The sequence below is a fragment of the Microtus oregoni genome, unplaced genomic scaffold (genome assembly GCF_018167655.1).
Source record: "Microtus oregoni isolate MIOR12 unplaced genomic scaffold, Mior012 000059F_ref0000304, whole genome shotgun sequence".
NCBI classification, from domain to species: domain Eukaryota; kingdom Metazoa; phylum Chordata; class Mammalia; order Rodentia; family Cricetidae; genus Microtus; species Microtus oregoni.
This window is the reverse complement of record NW_024543835.1, coordinates 8,635,087-8,641,086: the sequence shown is the minus strand read 5'-3', so window position 1 is coordinate 8,641,086 and position 6,000 is coordinate 8,635,087.

Here is a 6,000-nt window from a genome sequence, read left to right as displayed (position 1 = left end):
ATTCTGAGATTCCTGGAGGCAGTATCACCATTTCAGACTGAGTTTGAGGTAAGAGACAGTGGCTGGCTGCTTTGCTTTTCTGACCTTCAGGTTGAACCCCAATATCTGTCTCTGGGTTTTATCAGTCGTGCTACAGTGTTATGATAAACTGTTGGGGAATGCAGTTCAAAAGGATAGATGGAACTTTGGCATCAAGTAGAGTAATATAATGTCATGGTGATTGAAGTATCACTGATTTTACTGTTATAAACTAAGCCATGAGAAAAAAAAAAGTTTTGAAAATTCTACCTATAGCCATGCCTGTTTGAAGCTGATAATTAGAAGGTAATAAAAACTACGCAATTGATCAGTATGATCTAGTGGAAAAAGAATCAGACAACAGTCAATAGTTTAAACGTTGTTGCCAGAAAGTAAGTCCAACCGTCTGGCAGGAATAAACAATGATAAATATGGTCCTATTTATTAAGAACAAACAAGTGGCCAGGTTAAGTCCTTTGGATATCATCTTGGAAACCACAACAGTGAGAAAATATGATAGGTTGTATACAAGAGTATATTCTATGCTCCTAGCAAACTGAACAAGGCCTCAGGGCATTGTACAATGACACTTTCATCACTATCTTTTGTGTATAACTGTAGGTGGCTTTCTCAGAACCTTGAGTGTAGAGTCAGAAGAGGCAGCAAGGTTGAATAAGCTAGGTGTAAATTATCTAAAACTTTCCAGATGACAAGAAGAATTTTTTGTAGTATTGATCCCAACAGGAACCCCTTCTACATTTGTTTCTTTTCACTGTACACTGGGGTGTGAAGCAAGTCTTTTGGGCTTTATTTGATTCAAGATTTTTCTCAAACTCTGAAATAATTTTGTCCAAAGTCTGTAGCATTTCTTTTTGACATTATTTGAACTGAGTTATCTAGAGAATGCAATTCAAAACATACATCAATTTCTTTTATATATACCATTATGGAGTTCTTTGTACATACAGCATCTGATTTCTAAGTGAGATAATTCATATATTTTTAGGTACTTTTACTAAAGTTACTGGGTTACTACAAGTTATCCTTATTCAGTTCTCTACTTTGAGATTATTCTCATTTATTTTATGTTGCTGTGATGAAGACTGTGACCAAAAACAAATTGAGGAGGAAGCAGTTTACACATATTACAGTTTAGAGTTCATCATGAAGTAAACTCAAGGCAGAACTCAAGGCAGGAACCTGGGGGCAGGAACTGGAACACAGACCATTAATGGATATTGCTTAATTCTTGTTTTTCCAGGTTTGTTCAGGTTGCTTTCTTGTACCACACAGTACACCTACCCAATGGCGGCACCAGTCACAGTAGACTGAGTTCTCTACAACAATTATCAATCAAAGAAATGTCCCAAAGTCTCGTCTACAACAGGGTCAGAGAAAACCCTTTAGTGACTTTTTACAAAGAATAACTAAGGCTGTACAAATTGGATATCTGACCCAGAAGCAAGACATATAATGATTGAGTCTTTAGCTTATGAAAATGCAAATGTGGAGTGCAAAAGGATTTTGGGGCCTTTAAAGCTCAGATCAGCGCCCTTGGAAGAATGGGTCTTGCATACACTGAATGTTGATACATTTGACTATGGCACTGAAGCATGGGTAGAAGAAGCAATTTCCAATGGTAAAAGGAGACACCAGAATACCAAATGTTTTAATTGTGGCAAAATGGGATATATGAAAAGGAATTGTAGACAACGGATTTTCAGAAATAATAATAATGCATCTTCTAGAAATAACAGAAATAGGAGGACTCAGCCTTCAGGTTTATGTAGAACATGTGGAAAACGCAGACATTGGACAAATGAATGCAGGTCTACAAGAGATAGACAAGGCAACCGGATACAGACAGGAAATGTGAGGGGGGGTGCCTCACAGGCCCCCATGGCAAACATGGTTCAGTCATTTCCAGTTTCTGCAGAGAACGTGCATCATAAGGACAATTGGGAAGCCCCATGCCTACTGTTACAAGCAATAATGATCAGAAAGATGAGTTACGTGTGTTTTGGCAAACTTCTATAAATGATCAAAGACCTAAGCTGAGAGTGTGTGTAAATGGCATTTTTATTACTGACCTGCTGGACACAGGTGCTGATGTAAGTATCATTACCCCAGAATCTTGGCATCCGTATTGGCCTCTTCAGAATGTAAATGATCAGCTCTTGGGAATTGGAACACTATCTTGAGTAAGGCAGAGCACGAGATGGGTTGAATGTATAGGGCCAGAGGGACAAACAGGAAAATTAAGGCCATATGTAGCCAATATTGCAATGAATTTATGGGGTCGTGATCTATTACAACAATGGAATAACCAAATTAACATTCCTGCTACTTCTAGAGCCTATATATCTGAGAATAATATTAAAAGATATTACAAACGAAGAAAATGGGCCACTCAGGCTGTACAAGAACAAGCAATTGATGTCCCTTCAGAGATACCAACAGCCTTGCCTCTAAAATGGTTGACTGAGAAACCAATATGGACAAAGAAATGGCCTTTAGCTGAGGAAAAGTTACAGGATTTAGAACAGCTGGTACAAGAACAATTAGATGCTGGACATATAGAAGAATCTACCAGCCCCCGAAATTCTCCTGTATTTGTGGTTAAGAAAAAATCAGGTAAATGGAGAATGGTGACAGATCTCAGGGACATCAACAAGGTTATTCAACCTATGGGCCCTCGGCAATCTGGAATTCCTTTGCCCTCTTTATTACCAAAAGGATGGCCTCTCATAGTTATTGATTTAAAGGATTGTTTTTTTCACTATACCTTTACAAAAAGAAGATAGAGAAAAATTTGCCTTCACAGTGCCTACTTATAACAATTGTCAACCTTCGAGGAGGTACCACTGGGCTGTCCTCCCCCAGGGTATGTTAAATAGCCCCTCCTTGTGCCAATATTTTGTGAACCAACCAATGCAAATAATATGCAAGATTTTGCAAATCTATAGTATACCATTACATGGACGACATTTTGTTATCCGATTCAAACATGGATACCTTGAACAGACTGTTTGAAGAATTAAAGATACTTTTACCTAAATGGGGATTGCAAATTGCTCCTGAAAAGATTCAGGAGGGAGATTCTGTTAATTATTTAGTTTATAAAATAGGTTTGCAAAAAATTAAGGCACAAAAGGCATAAATTAGGAGAGATCGCCCACGGACTCTTAATGACATTCAAAGACTGTTAGGAGACATTTTCAGTCTACGACCAGCTATTGGGATAACACCTGATCTAATAATTCATTTGAACATAACCTTGGATGGTGATAAAGATTTAAACATTCCCAGAGAATTAACAGCTGAAGCAGAAAAGGAACTGACAATGATTGAGAAAAAATTACAACGGGCACATGTGGACAGGGTGAATACAGAGCTCGATTGTATTCTCATCATACTACCATCAAAAATTTCTCCTACAAGAATTTTAATGCAGAGAGAGGATATTATCTTGGAATTGATCTTTTTACCACATAAACCAAGTAAGAAACTGAAAACTTATGTGGAAAAAGTCTCTGAGTTAATTATAAAAGGCAAGCTGAGACTTCGTCAACTAGCAGGCATAGACCCAGAAGAAATTATAGTGCCTTTCACTTCTGATGATCTAAAGAAATTATGGGAAGATAATGATCCATAGCAAAGAGCTTGTGCTAATTTTTTGGGAGACAATAATAATAACTATCCAAAAATCAAGAGGCTTAACTTCATAAAGAGAACTTCTTGGATCCTTCCTCTAATTGTCCGTGATGCTCCAATAACTGGAGCCTGTACATTCTATACTGATACCAATAAATCAGGGAAGGCTGGTTACAAATCAGAAGACTTCTGTAAGGTGGAACAAAGTCCTTATGATTCTGTCCAGAAGGCAGAATTATATGCCATTCTTATGGTGCTAAGGGATTTTAAAGAACCTATTAATATAGTTACTGATTCACAATACGCAGAAAGAGTTATTTTACATATTGAAACTGCTGAATTTATACCTGATGATACATAACTAACCTCATTGTTTCTGCAGGTTCAAGATTTGATCAGGAACAGGCTTTGCCCTATGTATATAACACACTTCTGATCCCATACGGGTCTGCCAGGTCCTCTAGCACAAGGTAGTGCAGAAATTGATCAATTATTGATTGGTAGTGTGCTACAAGCCTCTGAATTTCATAAAAAACATCATGTTCATAGCAAAGGTTTGAAGAAAGAGTTTTCTATTACATGGCAACAAGCTAAGGAGATTGTAATGAAATGCCCTACTTGCTCTTTCTATAACCAAACGCCACTGCTTGCAGGGGCTAATCCAAAGGGCATCCAAAGGCATGAAATCTGGCAGATGGATGTGTTCCACTTTGCAGAATTTGACAAATTAAAATATGTTCATCACACCATTGACACTTATTCAGGCTTTCTGGGGCAACTGCTTTAAGTTCAGAAAATGCTGATTCAGTAATCACTCATTTATTAGAAGTCATGGCTATCATGGGTATACCTACACAAACAAAGACGTATAACGATCCTGCTTATGTCTCTAGAAAAATGAAACGGTTTTTTGATTATTACAATATCAAGCATGTTACAGGTATACCATACAACCCTACAGGTCAAGCAGTCATTGAAAGATCAAATTGAACTATAAAGGATATGTTGAACAAACAGAAAGGGGTGGAAAACACCCCCAGAAATAGGTTACATAATGCTTTGTTAACCTTGAATTTTCTCAACGCTAATGAGAAGCGAACAATGGCTGCAGAAAGACATTTGATAATGGAAAGGTCTACTGAACTAAATCAACCAGTTTATTTCAAGGATGTGCTGACCTCACAATGGAAGCCAGGAGATGTGCTGCGTTGGGGAAGGGGTTTTGCTCTTATCTCCACAGGTGAGGAAAAATTGTGGATACCGTCAAAATTAATAAAGGTTCGATTTGAAGAAGAGAAGCCACTTGGAAAAGATAAATAACAATTCATTCACAAGGATGGTGAGCATACTGATGGTAAGAAATACAGATAGGTTGGGGGCAGGGTTCTTTTCTTATCTCCACAGGAAAATACTCATCTTCAAAGAAATTAAGGGACCCTGAATATTTAATTACTGATGTACTGATGGATGGACACATTTTGTAAGTAGTATTAAATATATATATATATATATATATATATATATATATATATATTAAACATTTCTTTATAAATATGTAGAGCTGGTTTTGAAGTTGAACTCTGGCTCACTCATTCTCCAATTCCAAGCCTGTTAGTAAGAGAAAAACCCAGAGTTTCTTTAGTTTCTGTCTCTTGTCAAGAGCCATGATATGGGACAGAAAGAAATATGAGTTTAGAAAACATCTTCGCTTTTCTTCATATCTATCATACTTTTCATTGAATATATCTATCATGCCTTTCATTGAATATATATATATATATATATATATATATATATATATATATATGTCTATATATGTCTATATGATTAATGTTTTAGTTTTTCACAATGAACAATGAGTTTTTCCTGAAGTGTCATTTGAAGTTTCCAGGAAGAAGATGGGGCCCCACAACAACAACTCTACCTGGTTGATATGACGTCATGATTCTGATAGCGCTACTACAAGACCTGTTTTGGGTACCAGCTGCACAAGATGATCCCAACTTGGTTAGCTGAAATGGTGCACATCTTGTACTAAATTCTAGTCAGACCTCCACAAAATACTCAGAGACTATTTGCAATTTTAAAAGACATTGATCTTGAAATTTAACCATCATTTTACTTTCACAGGATCCCCCAGAAAGAACGTCACCCCAATGAGAGCTGAAAGTAATTCTAGAGGACAACGTCCCCTCTCCCAGTAAAGTTTGCCCCTGGGTTTAGGGACATCATTTAGGGGTTAGGAGGTTGGGGGAAGAATTTTATAAGCTCAGGGATCATTTTGAAAAAAAAAGAGGGATGATGGGATAATAGATTTATAATTGTGAG